The sequence below is a fragment of the Nicotiana sylvestris genome, chromosome 8 (genome assembly GCF_000393655.2).
Source record: "Nicotiana sylvestris chromosome 8, ASM39365v2, whole genome shotgun sequence".
NCBI lineage: Eukaryota > Viridiplantae > Streptophyta > Magnoliopsida > Solanales > Solanaceae > Nicotiana > Nicotiana sylvestris.
Genome location: NC_091064.1, coordinates 139,374,639 through 139,390,208, shown reverse-complemented (window position 1 = coordinate 139,390,208; position 15,570 = coordinate 139,374,639).

Below are 15,570 nucleotides of genomic sequence, written 5' to 3'. Positions count from 1 at the left end.
AAATCAAGTATGAAGATTGTGGTGATATCGTTAATTTGAGAATTAATTCCTAGAGGGCACTCGGCTTATTGGGTTGTGGACTGTGGAGAATTGCTCCGGTTATGATGGTTGTTCTTGTGTGTTATGGGAAAAAGGGGGTTAGGGGGTTATTATGGACCCAGGAAAGATTATTGGCTTAGTTTGGTATGATCAGAATCGACTTGAGGTCTGTGAATGGATTTAAATATGAATATGGGCTCTATGTCAGGCCGGATGCGTTCATTTCAGCATAGCGCTCCTTATGGAGGAGTATTCGGACGTTGGATGTTATTTCATCGTCGGCTATTTCATGTAATGATATATTGTGTCGTGTGAGTTGCGAAACAACTTGATAAATTTCTTATGTATTGAGGTTCCTCATAGCGATGGTGTTATGTGAGTAGGATGGATCTTGGGATTCAGATCATATGTCGCACTTCAGTTGTGCTTAAGTTTTGTAGCTTATGGCGCTATCTGTCTCACTAGGGATGGTATTATGCACTTAGCATACTTGTGGCCGATATTCGGTATTTTGTAGTAATGAGCAATTTAGCTCGGTATGTATCTTCTTATGTGAATTTTATGTGTGGATCGGGTGGCACGCCACCACATGTATGTTGTTTGGATCGGGTTGCACGCCGCAACAGTGTGATGTTGAGTACAGTTTCTATATTCTATTTTTATGTGTTTTTTTCTCATTTTCTGAGGAAAGTTCGTATTAGTTGTGTGAGTTGAGTAGTCCCTTCCAGAGTTAGTTTTCCTTATGTATCACATTCGAACTGGTAGCCTATTGGCACATTTTGGCATCATGTGAGACTTTTGGTTAGGTCTGGGGTGGCTTATTGCCTGAGCAATTCGTATTGGGTGAGACGAGATTATGGGATCTAGGATCAGTGCAATCGGATTATATGAAGTGTATTAAAGAGTAAATACCATTATTTGGTTTAGAATGAGGTGATGGTTCTTGTCAGGAGTATAGATCCAATGATTGTTGATTTGGCAGTGGTTATTAATTTCTACGCACATCTTCCGTCATGGTGGTATTGTAAGAGTTAGAGCAAGACCTATGTATGTCATGATGTGCAATGGGAGTTTCATAATCGTGGAAATTTCGGCTATTGTTATCAGAGGATGTTATTATGGTCATATGAGTTATGCAGTGCATAGTGTGAATTCAGAAGAGGTGTGCAGTCATGTCTCGGTGCATCGTGTAGTGATTGATACGGTGTTCATAAATTGGAAGCAGGCCAGACGAAGGATTTCAGATGTTAAAACTGCGCTCTGATGCTTATTTGCCTAAATAAAAGAGAATATCTTCAGATTTGATCGAGCTAATGTGCTCAATTAAGTTGTGGTAGCACGGGTGGGTGCTCGGGGTATTAAACAGTGATTTCGGGCATCTCAAGCGCAGTTCTTAGTACGTTCGAGGACGAACGTATGTTTAAGTGGGAGAGAATGTAACGACCCGACCGGTCGTTTTGAGCTCTAGCGTGTCGTTCAGCAGTTCGAGGCCATGAGAATCTTCACTTCAGGTATTATGACTTGTATGCATGGTCGGAATTGAATTCCGAGAAGTTCGAAGTTGATTTGGAAAGAGTATTCTTATTTCGGAAGCTTTAAGTTGAAAGAATTGACTAAGATTGGATTTTTGAGTAAACAACCTCGGAATCGGGATTCGAAGGTTCCAACAGGTTCGTATGATGATTTTGGACTTGGGCGTATGTCCGGATCGAGTTTTGGATAAACCAGGAGCGTTTCGGCGCCTATTGTGGAAAGTTGGCATTTTAGAAGGATTTCCTAAATTTGAGTTAGAGTGCATTTCAATATTATCAATGTCCGTTTGGGATTCCGAGTTTGGAAATAGTTGCGTATGGTAATTCTGGTATTGGGAGCATGTTCGGAAGTGGATTTGGAGGTCCGTAGGTCATTTCGGGGTCATTTAGCGAAAGTTGGAAATTTGTAGGTTTTTTAGAAGCTTGACCGAAAGTGGACTTTTTGATATCGGAGTCGGATTCCGATTCTGGATGTTGGAGTAGGTCCGCAATGTCAAATTTGACTTTTGTGCAAAATTTGAGGTCAATCGGACGTGATTTGATAGGTTTCGGCATCAGAACTGGAAGTTAGAAGTTCAATAGTTCATTAGGCTTGAATTGATATACAATTAGTAGTTTTGATGTTATTTGGTATGATTTGAGGCCTTGAGCAGGTCCATGTTATGTTATGGAGTGGGTTGGTGTGATTGGACGGGGTCCCGGGGGCCTCGGGTGTGTTTCGGGTTGTATCGCGCTCTTATTTGATGTTTCAACATCGTTTATTTGGACATAAAGGGTACCATATTAAAAAAATGAGCTCAAAATTAAGTTTTTATTGAACCGTTAAATCCATATCGTAATTACGGAGCCATAGCAAAAAGAATCGTCAAATTTGGACATTGTATGAGGAAGTTATGCCCATTTCCGTGTCGGGAAAAAATTGCTGGTTTCTGGTGCGAAGATTTGTTCTTCGCAAACGTGAGAGAGGCTCCACGAATGCGAAGAAGGATTTCTAGATATACCAGTCACCTCAAAAAATTGCCCTTCGCGAACTCGAAGGTCTCCCGTGAAGGCGATGAAGAAAAATCGCCTGGACAGTGTTTTAAACTGAGGATTTTAGTATTTTGGGCATATCTTGAGTTCTAGAGCTCCGTTTGAGGTGATTTTTATGATGTTGTTCTCGTCTCAACATGGGGGTAAATATATGACCTTTATTTTGATGTTTCTCCATGATTATTTCTGGTGGTTTCTATTTTTATTCGTATTTATATTGTAGAAATTGGGATTTTGAGCCCCTATGTTGAAAAATGGTAAATCCTTTATTTGATGGTCGATTTATGGATGAAATTGGATGAATTTCTGGATATAGACCATATGAGTTATGGGTAATATTTATTTTCAATAATTTTCAAAATTCGGGCATGTGGGCCCGATAGTGATTTTTATCGACTTTTCGAACGGAGTTGAGAATTGATATAAATTGAATTGTTATAGTGTTTGAGCATATATTAATGGGTTTACATAATTGTTGGCTAGTTTTGGAGCATTGTGCATAGATTTGAGTCTTCAGAAGGGTTTGGAATGCCGGTTTTGGAACTTCGAAGCGAGGTAAGTCTCCTTTCTAACCTTGTTAGAGGGAATTATCCTCATAGGTGATATAACTGGTTATGTGCTTCTATTTGTGGGGGCTACGTATGCATGAGGTGACGAGAGTCCGTGCGTAGCTACTATTACGTTTAAGTCCGGGTGGTCTAGGACCCAAAAGCATGCTATACCTGAAATATTTGTAATCTTATTGACAACTTAAGTTGCTTAAATCATATTGAATTTAGTAAACGAATTTCTAAAAAGGTTAAACTTCATTTTTCTTTAATCGTTAAAAGAGAATTGACTTTTCTTTGAATAATTGTTTCCCTGATGAAGTCTTGATCGACTGTTTGAATGCGTGTTTCTATGTGTACCTGCATCGCATGTATGATTCGTGAGTGGGGTAATTGTTTATTTATATTTGACCATGTCGCATGTATGATTCACGAGAGGGGTAATAGATGCATCTATAGTTTGCGCCATTCGACTATCTAGCAGTGCACAGTTTAAATAATTGTTGGATCGGGTCGTATAACCTCGGCATGGTTTGCGCATGCTTGTATTGCTTGCCTTGAGATTTATGGATGTTGATATTTGCCTTCCTTGGCCTGAGATAAATTGATAAAAATGATGCAATATAAATCTTTGGAAATCTATTATTATTAAAAAGGAATTGTTTACCTGCTTCAGGATTTATTAGTTTACATTTGCCCTATAAAACCCATAATTATTCACATTATTAAAATATTATTATTGAACCACTAGTAAGTGTCGAAGTCGACCTCTCGTCACTACTTCTTGGAGATTAGACGAGATACTTACTGGGTACACATTGTTTTTGTACTCATACTACACTTGCTATGCATTTTTGTTGCACAGGCACATGTATGTCTAGGGGCCTTGCTGGGCGCAGCGGTATGGTTGATGCGGAGACTTAGGTGAGCTGCATCTCTCGAGACGATCCACAGCCAACAGAGTCTCCTTTAGAGTATTGTACTGTATTTTCTTTTCTGTCCAAATTGTATTCCGGACAGTTGTTGTATTACCTTATTTTCTAGAAACTACTTATGCACTTTTGACACCAGGTTCTGGGATGATTATGGGATATTCTGTATTTACTTCTAAATTTTCTTTTATTTATTTTGTAAAGATTATCTTTTACTAGTTTAATTGAAGGAAAATTATAGTTTTCAAAATTATTAAAATAAGAATTAAATTAAGTATTTATGGTTGGCTTGCCTAACAGCGGTGTCCGGCGCCATCACGACCTTTAGTAGATATTGGGTCGTGACAATTATAGTATAGCTAGGTAAATTTTCCCTAAATAATATATATTGTTTCCTTATGAATTGTTTAATTGCTAAATAAGATTTTTTCCTTTTGTTGTGGTGAGATATAAGATATCAAATAAAAAATATATTTAAAAGATATTTTAGTAAAGCTATGCATGGATTAAATTGGGCTAAAAATTAGCTTAATTTTCGATGAATAAGATAGGTTGGATCAAAATTGTAATGACCCGACCGATTGTTTTGAGCTCTAGCACGTCGTTCAGCAGTTTGAGACCATGAGCAGCTTCACTTCAGGTATTATGAGTTGTACGCATGGTCGGAATTAAATTTTGGGAAGTTCGGATTTGATTTGGAAAGAGAATTCTCATTTCGAAAGCTTTAAGCTGAAAGAATTGACTAAGATTGGATTTTTGAGTAAACTACCTCGGAATCAGGATTCGAAGGTTCCAGTAGGTTCGTATGATGATTTCGGACTTGGGCGTATGTCCCGATCGGGTTTTGGAAGACCCGGGAACGTTTCGGCACCTATTGTGGAAGTTATCATTTTTGCAAGAATTTCATAAGTTTGGGTTGAAGTGCATTTCAGTGTTATCAATGTCTGTTTGGGATTCCGAGTTTGGGAATAGCTCTGTATGGTGATTCTGGTGTTGGGAGCGCGATCGAAAGTGAATTCGGAGGTCTGTGGGTCATTTTGGAGTCATTTGGCTAAAGATAGAAATTTGAAGGTTTTGAGGAGTTTAACCGGAAGTGGACTTTTTGATATCGGGGTCGGAATCCAATTCCGGAAGTTGGAGTAGGTCCGTTATGTTGAATGTGACTTGTGTGCAAAATTTGAGATCAATCGGACGTGATTTGATTGGTTTCGACATCGAATGTAGAAGTTTAAAGTTCTAAAGTTCATTAAGCTTGAATTGGGGTGCGATTCATGATTTAGATGTTGTTTGATGTGATTTGAGGCCTCGAGCAGGTCCGTGTTATGTTATGGGACTGGTTTGTGTGATTGGAGGGGGCTCCGAGGGCCTCGGGTGTGTTTCGGGGTGGTTTCGGATCATTTCGGGCTGTTTTGCAATAGCTAATGTTGGTGTCTGGCGTTGTTCTTCGCGTTCGCGAGGATCTTCTGGCGTTCGCAAAGAAGGATTTGGCTTCAGGGACTCTATTCTTCGTGTTCGTGAAGAGATCCTCTTGTTCGCGAAGAAGGAAATCTTTGTTGCACAGATCTGACTTCGGAGGCTCATATCTCACAATCTATAAGGCATTTAGAGATGATCCAAAAATGAAAGTTATAGCCCTTTATGTCTTGTTTTCATAGAATTAAACCATTTAGCATTTGGATTTGTATACAAAATGTTATGGCTGGTACACTACAGGCTGTCCGGAAAGATGAAGAAGAAATTTGTGTTGCACAGAGCTGATTTTGGCAGTTTATATCTCAAAATCTATAAGGAATTATGAGATGACCAAAACATGAAAGTTGTAGATCTTGGTGTCTAGTTTTCAAAACATTATACCATATGTCATTTGGAATTTCGTACAAAATGTTATGTCCATTATACTAGAGGCTATCTGAGAAGAGTTTGGAAAATGATTTTTGGGAATTTTCTTCTTCACGAATGCGATGGGAGTTTCGCGAACGCGAAGAAGACTCGTCTGGACAGTGTATAAGTGTAAAGAAATGGGTTTGGCTCATTTCATCTCATTTCCTCCATGGGAGCCGATTGAACGATTTTGGAGCTCCATTTTCATCATCCCTGTCAAGATAAGTGATTCCCACCTATTGCAAGTTAATTACTTGGATTATATATAGAACTTAACATGGAAAATCATGTAAATTAGTAGAAATTTTGGGATTTTGAAGAAAACCTTGGAAATTTGTATTCTTGGATTTTGACTACGATTTTGGACATGAAATTGAGAGCGAATTATATATTTGAGTTCGCGAGGTTGTGGATAAACTTTATCTTCGAAAAATTTCGGAATCCGGGTATGTGGGACCGAGGGTGACTTTTTCAACTTTTCGAGTAGAGTTGGGATTTTATATAAATTGAATTGTTATGAGTATTATGGTGTATTTTTATTGGTTTGCCCGTTATTTGGCTAGTTTTGGAGCGTTGGGGCATCGGTTTGAGTCGTCGGAAGGGGCTTGGAAGATGGTTATTGGACTTCGGAGCGAGGTAAGTCTCCTTTCTAACCTTGTAAGAGGGAATTGTCCCCGTAGGTGAAATAATTGGTTATGTTCTCCTATTTGTGGGGGCTACGTACGCACGAGCTGATGAGAGTCCGTGCGTAGCTACTATTATGTTTAAGTCCGGGTAGTCTAGGACCCAAAAGCATACTATACTTGAAATATTTGTAATCTTATTGACAACTGAAATTGCCTAAATCATATCGAATTAGTAAAAGAATTTCTAAAAAGTGTTAAACCTCATTTTCTTAAATTGTTAAAAGATAATTGACTTTTCCTTGGATAAATGTTTCTTGATGAATTCTTAATTGACTATTTGAATGTGTTTATCTATGAGTACCTGCGTCGCACATATGATTCGCGAGCGGGGTAATTCTATTATTTATATTTGATCGCGTTGCACGTATGATTCGCGAGCGGGGTAATAGATGCATCTATGGTTCGTGTCATTCGATCCTCTGGCAGTGCACAGTTTAAATATTTATTGGATCGGGTCGTACAACCTCTGCATGATTTGCGCATGCTTGTAATGTTTGCTTGAACAAATTGATATTGCCTTCCTGGTCTGAGATAAATTGATAAATAATGGATTATGAATTTGGAGACTTCTAAATATAAAAAGGAATGTTTACTTGTTTCTTGACTTACTTGAGTTTACTGCCATTTTTAATAAATCCATGATTATTCGCATTATTAATATATTATTATTTGACTAGTAAGTGTCGAAGTTGACCTCTCGTCTCTACTTCTTCGAGGTTAGACGTGATACTTACTGGGTACATGTTGTTTTTGTACTCATACTACACTTATTGTGCATTTTTGTTGCACAAGCACATGTATGTCCAGTGGCCTAGTTGGGCGCAGCGACATGGTTGATACGGAGACTTAGGTGAGCTGCACCTCTCGAGACGACCCATAACCAGTAGAGTCTCCTTCAGAGTATTGTATTGTATTTTCTTTTCTGTCCAATTTATATTCTGGATAGTTGTTATATTACATTATTTCCTAGAAACTGCTCATGCACTTGTGACACCGGGTTCTGGGATGATTATGGGGTATTCTGTATTAACTTCTAAACATTCTTTTATTTATTTTGTAAAGATTATCTTTTACTAGCCAAATTGAAGGAAAATCATAGTTTTCATAATTATTTAAACGAGAATTTAATTAAGTATTTATGGTTGGCTTGCCTGACAGCGGTGTCCGGCGCCATCACGACCCTTAGTGGATTTTAGGTCCTGAAAACATGGTATGAGAGCACTAGGTTCACTTAGGTCTCACGAGTCATGAGCAAGTGTGGTAAAGTCTTACGGATCAGTACGGAGACGTCCGTACTTATCTTCGAGAGGCTACAAGGCTGTTAGGAGAACTTCCCTTCTAGATTTCTCATCGTGCGATTTGATTCCTTTGCGGCTTATGCCTTTGTTTATTTCCAACGCAATTTTATGCGACATGAAACGCTTGCTATATCGATCGAGAATTGAGAAATTGTAATGGTACTACAGATATGGTGCGGGATGTTCCTCCCTATGTATTTGATTGGGCTTTTATCATCACCTTGCAGAAGGTCGTTCTATCGTTTCTGCTTAGTATCAATATTACCTAAGGTTTTGAGATTTGGCATTAATTGTTATGACAATTCGTGCGTTGCTATCGCATAGTATTGGTGTAATGGTAGGATGTTTGTCTATGCGTTGACGCAGTGAATGACTTGGAAGGATGTTTATTCAATGCAAGATTCAGAGATTCAGAATTTTATTTCCAGTGGAGGAGAGGCAATCGGGCTATGAATGTTCAAGTTTGGTTTGATGGAGTAACAAGACTTGGTATTTTCGAGCGTGGTGGAATTTTCATTTGTGATGTGGTGTCATTGTCCTTGTTGAATACATTTAGTTCGTTGGTGTTATGGTTTTCTTCAATTCGCCTTTGGGGCAGAGTAGCATATGGGTTTTGTGGTAGGATGACTACACTCCTTGAGAAAAGTTTAGAGTGATTTGGGATTCATGGTGGATACTGACTAGGTCTAAGAGCTTAATTTGAAATATTGGCTAGCATAACGGCGGGAGATTTGAAATGACGGAAAGGAGCTGCTTGATATGAAGAAGGACGCAACATAACTTTGAAATGGAAGATATTGTCGCACATTTGATTGATGTCCCCGAGGAGTGAATGGACTTGTGTAGCTGGTGAGTGAGCACGGGCTCAGGTGGATTATCTCCCGTGAGCAGGTCAGCGGTCGCGTGATTGGTGAAGCTCCTGCGAAGGATTTTACTGGCTATTCGGTAAGAGGTATAATATGTGAATGTTGCTAGAGATTCAGAGTGTTCATGAAATGCTAACAGAAGGATTTCGAGGAATCTGGTGGTTTAATTGCGCAAGGTCATGTCAATAAGAGATAAAGAATCTTGGTGGGTTCCAAAGTTATGTAATACTGGCTTCAAGCTAAGTGGGAGAGTCCCACCACCTACGGTTGGGTTTCCTGGTTGCCTATTTGTAAGATTTCAGTTATCGACATATTGATGGGTTACTGCGACTAAGGAAAGGTAACATCAGTGGTAATTTAAGCAAAGGAATTGAAGAATATGTTCTATAGTTGGCATCATCGATTCATGTTCAGGCTTTGGGAAGACTCAGGAATTATGCTTCGCGTAGAAGTGAGTTGCAAGGAAGGTGATTCGTCTGGGTGCTTCTTTGAGAGGGCGGTCATGTGATAGCGGAGCCTTGCAGTTGATTATATTCGGGATCAAGTCAAAGTGGGTGACTCTCAATAACTGTCCTAGTGGGTTCAAAAGTTAAGGTGTGGTGCCTAAGGGTTTCGAGTCCATGGTATGGTGGAGTATCGAGCTTTTGCAGCAGATTATGATATGGAGCTTGGAGTGTTCTGTGTTATCTTGGGTATGCAGTATAAATTGAGAGGAATGGGAGAAAATGACTTCGGATTCATAGAGAAATTATCAGAATGGGTGTACCAGTTGAGGATGTGAATATGTACATAAGGAGGGTATGTGATGTTTCGTGGGAATTGAGACAGCGTGGTCTCGTGAAATAAGGTCACTCAGGATGAGTGCAGATTTGGGTTCGTGATGTTATGAATGGGGCTACTATTATTCCTAAGTCAAGCCCAGAGAAAATTGGAAGAAGTAACATCAGTCAGCAATGGTTGAATTGGTATAATGGTGGCAATGATTAGTTCCTTCAGTATGTTAAGTTATACACATGATTACAGTAATGCATGTGAGGTTTGACGGTCGCCGTAATTGATTTTATTTGGAGGCTTTCAAGTATTATGGCCTATTATGTGCAGATGGATCCCGGAAGAGTTATGACGGTTTAGACCACTACTTGAGGTTGGTATTTCCTGCGGTTATGAGAATTTAGTCACGGGTTGTAATGGTTCCCTTGAAATGAGTTAAGTAAAAGGCTTCTATATGATGAAGTGTTTACCCTATTAGTGGTTCAGGAGTTATGATGGAATTCTTATACTCTTGCGCAGTGTCATGATTAAGTGCCGTGAGTAGCGTGGGATTTGGAAGTTGAGAATCAAGGTTGCGGTTCAGTGTTTACAAGGAGGTCATGGGCTCGAATGAGCAGGAAAAGAATTTAGATGTTTAGAGTAAGTTAGCATTATCTTCAGCGTCACCTGAGATCAGTGTCATGAGAAGAGGTATTGTGAATTGACTTGCGAATCCTTGATTCGATTTGCAGCATTTGTATGGCCGGTGGTATGAATGTACAGACTTGTTACCTGGTGCAGAAGGCTATGGGAGCATATCCCACGGAAAGATTGTATAAGTGTGATGTGTAGTCACTTAATTAATTGAGGATTTAAACCAAGTATGGAGAATGTGGTACTATTGCTAATTGTGAATTTATGCCTGAAGGGCACTCGGTTCATTTGGTTATGGAATGTGGAAGGTTGTTCCTGATTGGACAGCTGTTCTTGTGTATTATGGGAAAAGGGGGGTTATTATGGACCTAGGAAAGATTATTGGCCTAGTTTCTACGATCAGAATCATCATGAGGTCTGTGAATGGATTTAAATATGAATATTGGCTCTATATCAGGCCGGATGTGTTCATTTCAGCATAGCGCTCCTTATGGAGGAGCATTCGGATTATGGATGTTATTTCGTCGTCGGCTATTTTATGTAATGCTATATTGTGTCGTGTTAGTTGCGAAATGGATTGATAAGTTCTTGTGTGTTAAGGTTCCGCGTAGAGATGGTGTTATGTGAGCAGGATGGCTCTAGAGATTCAAATCATATATCGCACTTCAGTTGTGCTTGAGTTTTGTAGCTTATGGTGTTATCTGTCTCCCCAGGGATGGCATTATGCACTTAGTGTGCTTGTGGCCGATATTCGATATTTTGTAGTAATGAGCGATTTTGCTCGGTATGTATCTTCTTATGTGAATTTTACGTGTGGATTGGGTGGCGCGCCGCCAGGGGTATGTTGTATTGATCGGTTTGCACGCCGCGACAGTGTGATGTTGAGTACAGTTCCCTATATCTATTTTTGTGTGCATTGTTTCCCATTTTTTGAGGAAAGTTCATATTAGTTGCGTGAGTTGAGTAGTCCCTTCTAGAGTTCGTTTTCCTTATGCATCACATTCGAGCTTGTGGCCTATTGGCACGTTGTGGCATCATATGGGACTTTTGATCATGACAGATGGCTTTTTGCCTGAGCAGTTCGTACTGGTGAGATGAGATTATTGGATCTAGGATCAGCGTAGTTAGATTATATGAAGTATATTAAAGAGCAAAGATCATTATTTGGTTTAGAATGAGGTAATGGTTCTTGTCAGAAGTATAGACTCAATGATTTGTTAACTCGACAGTTGGTTATGAATTTCTACACATCTCTTCCATCGTGGCAGTATTGTGAGAGTTGGAACAAGAATTATATATATCATGAGGTGCATTGTGAGCATCAGATTTAGGGAATGTCGGTTATTATGATCAAATGATATTATTATGGTCCTGTGAATGATGTGATGCATGGTGAGAATTCAGCAAAGGCATGCAGTCATGTTCTGGTACCTCGTGTAGTGATTGATACGGTGTTCATATATTGGAAGCAGTCCTGTCAGAGAATTCCAGATGTTGGAATTGGGCTCTAAGCTTATTTGCTTGAATAAAAGGGAATATCTTCAGAATTGATCAAACTAATTTGCTCAACTGGGTTGTAGTAGCACGGGTAGGTGCACGGAGTGTTAAATAGTGATTTCGGACAACTCCAGTGCAGTTCTTAGCACGTTCGAGGACGAAAATATATTTAAGTAGGAGAGAATGTAACGACCCAACCGGTCATTTTGAGATCTAGCACGTCTTTCAGTAGTTTGAGACCATGAGTAGCTTCACTTCAGGTATTTTGACTTGTACGCATGGTCGGAATCGAATTTCTGGAATTTCGGATTTGATTTGGAAAGAGAATTCGCATTTCGGAAGCTTTAAGTTGAAAGAATTGACTAAGATTGGATTTTTGAGTAAGCGACCTTGGAAGCGGGATTTGAAGGCTTCAGTAGGTTCGTATGATAATTTCGGACTTGGGCGTATGTCCCGATCGGGTTTTGGAAGATCCGGGAACGTTTCGGCACCTATTGTGAAAGTTAGCATTTTTGGAAGAATTTCATAAGTTTGGGTTGAAGTGCATTTCAGTGTTAGCAATATTTGTTTGGGATTCCGAGTCTGGGAATAGCTCCGTATGGTGATTCTGGTATTGGGAGCACGATCGGAAGTAAATTCGGAGGTCTGTGGGTCATTTTAGAGTCATTTCGCTAAAGACAGAAATTTGAAGGTTTTTGAGGAGTTTGACCGGAAGTGGACTTTTTGATATCGGGATTTTGAAGAAAACCTAGGAAATTTGTATTCTTGGATTTTGACTACGATTTTGGACATGAAATTGAGAGCCAATTATATATTTGAGTTCGTGAGGTTGTGGGTAAACTTTATCTTCGAAAAATTTCGGAATCCGGGCATGTGGGCCCGAGGGTGACTTTTTCAACTTTTCGAGCAGAGTTCAGATTTTATATAAATTGAATTTTTATGAGTATTAGGGTGTATTTTCATTGGTTTGCCTGTTATTTGGCTAGTTTTGGAGCGTTGGACATCGGTTTGAGCCGTCGGAAGGGGCTTGGAAGACGGTTATTGGAATTCGGAGCGAGGTAAGTCTCTTTTCTAACCTTGTAAGAGAGAATTGTCCCCATAAGTGAAATAATTGGTTATGTTCTCCTATTTGTAGGGGCTACGTACGCACGAGCTGATGAGAGTCCGTGCGTAGCTACTATTATGTTTAAGTCCGGGTAGTCTAGGACCCAAAAGCATACTATACCTGAAATATTTGTAATCTTATTGACAACTGAAATTGCCTAAATCATATCGAATTAGTAAAAGAATTTCTAAAAAGGGTTAAACCTCATTTTCTTAAATCGTTAAAAGAGAATTGACTTTTCCTTGGATAAATGTTTCTTGATGAATTCTTAATTGACTATTTGAATGTGTGTATCTATGAGTACATGTGTCGCACGTATGATTCGCGAGCGGGGTAACTCTATTATTTATATTTGACCGCGTCGCAAGTATAATTCGCGAGCGGGGTAATAGATGCATCTATGGTTCGCGTCATTCGACCCTCTGGTAGTGCATAGTTTAAATATTTGTTGGATCGGGCCGTACGACCTATGCATGATTTGCACATGCTTGTAATGCTTTCTTGAGATTTACAAATTGATATTGCCTCCCTGGTCTGAGATAAATTGATAAATAATGGATTATCAATTTTGTCACGACCCGGATTTTCCACCCTCGGGAGTCGTGATGGCGCCTACTAGTGAAAGCTAGGCAAGCCAACCATTTGTATTATTTACCTTCTTCCTATTTTAATCCTTAACAATTAAGAACCAACATTACGTAAACAGCAGAATTTAATAAGCAGAAGAACAGAATATAACCATTTAAAATATTATCAATACAAATCCTTGAGCATAAACTACCAAAAACTGGTGTCACAATTTCACAAATGGTCTAGGAATACTACAAATAAAGGTAGGAAAAATAAATACAATGTTGTCTCTAAAATACATAAATGAAACAGGATGAAAGGATAGAAGGAGACGACAGGGCCTGCGGACAGCTGCAGGACTACCTCGGATCTCCGAATGGACTTAAGGCAGCAACCCAAAGCTAAGGTCCGTAAGCTCCAGTACCAGAATCTGCATACAGTGCAGAGTGTAGTATCAACACAACCGACCCTATGTGCTGGTAAGTGCCTAGCCTAACTTCGGCGAAGTAGTGACGAGGCTAGGACCAGACTACCAAATAAACCTGTGCAGTTAAATCATATACAGCGGAAAATAAAAGCAAAACTTTACAATTAAAGATAGGAAGGGGGGATCATGCTGTGGGGGACAACAAGTAGCAGCCAAAACCAACAGTTAAATGAAAAGAACACCAGAACTCAATTATCAACAGAAACCAGGAAAATCAAAGACAAGTGCACGACATCACCCTTCGTGTTTTTACTCTCGTCCTCACTATAAAATCAATATAATTGGTACGACATCACCCCTCGTGCTTTTACCTCACATAATCATGGCACGGAATGATCCTTCGTGCATTATCACTCATATAAAGGCACGGAATTGTACATCGTGCGACACGGCATCACCCTTCGTGCATTAACACTCTCTCACAAATATCATACACGGCATCACCCTTCGTGCTTTAACACTCTTCCTTACCCAAACAACAATCGCAAAGCAATAAGGACAAGGGAATCAATAAAATCACCATAAAATCCCGACAAGGGAACAATAGTACTACAATCATATCCTGGCAAGGGAACAATATCAAAATAATAACATCCTGGCAAGGGAGATAAAATTAAAATAACAACATCCCGGCAAGGGAGACATTATCATAATCATCTTTTCTTTTTCATATTTACTTCACAACTCAATTCACAATTTGAGCCAATACTCTATAATGTTCAATTGCCAATTATACTTCCATAAATCATTTTACAACTTGAGCCAACACTCTCCAATGTTCAAATACCAATATTACTTCCACAAGCCTTGCTCAACAATAGAATCATCACATAAAGCATGAACAATACACACAGAGTCACATTAATCATAGTATAAGACTCACGGGCATGCTTGACACCAACGTATAGATACTCGTCACCATGCCTATACATCGTACTCAACAACTAACACATAGCAAATAGGACACGACTCTTAATCCCTCAAGCTAAGGTTAGACCAAACACTTACCTCGATCCACGAACATAATTCAAGCCTCAACTACCGCTTTACCTCTTGATTCCACCAACAATTCGCTTGTATCTAGCCACAAGTTACTTAACTATATCAATAAATGCTAAACAATTCTAATGCATGAAAATAAGTTTTTCTAAAGTTTTTCCCAAAAAGTCAAAAATCGACCCCGGGCCCACATGGTCAAAACCCGAGGTTCGAACCAAAACCCGATTACCCATTCACCCACTAACTCAAATATATAATTTATTTTGAAATCTAACCTCAATTCGAGGTCAAATTCCCCAAAATTTAAAAATCCTAGGTTCTACCCAAAACACCCAATTTCCCCCATGAAAACTATGGATTTTGAGTTTAAATCATGTGAAAAGATGTTAAAGATTAATGAAAATGAGTTAGAAATGACTTACAATCGATTTGGAAGAGTACTTATCTTTGAAAAATCGCCCAAAGGTGTTTAGGTTTTAAAAAGGTTTGAAAAATGGCTGAAAATGCGTCTAAGTTTCAATTAACTGGTCTCTGATGTCGCAATTGCGAACCCCGCAGAAACTGTTGACTTCGTAAATGCGAAAGTTTTGTTGCATTTGCGACGCTGAAGGATTCTGTTCCCCTTCACAATTGCGATATCACATTTGCGGTATATACGTCGCATTTGCGACCAAGGCAGTCCAGGTCGTCTTTC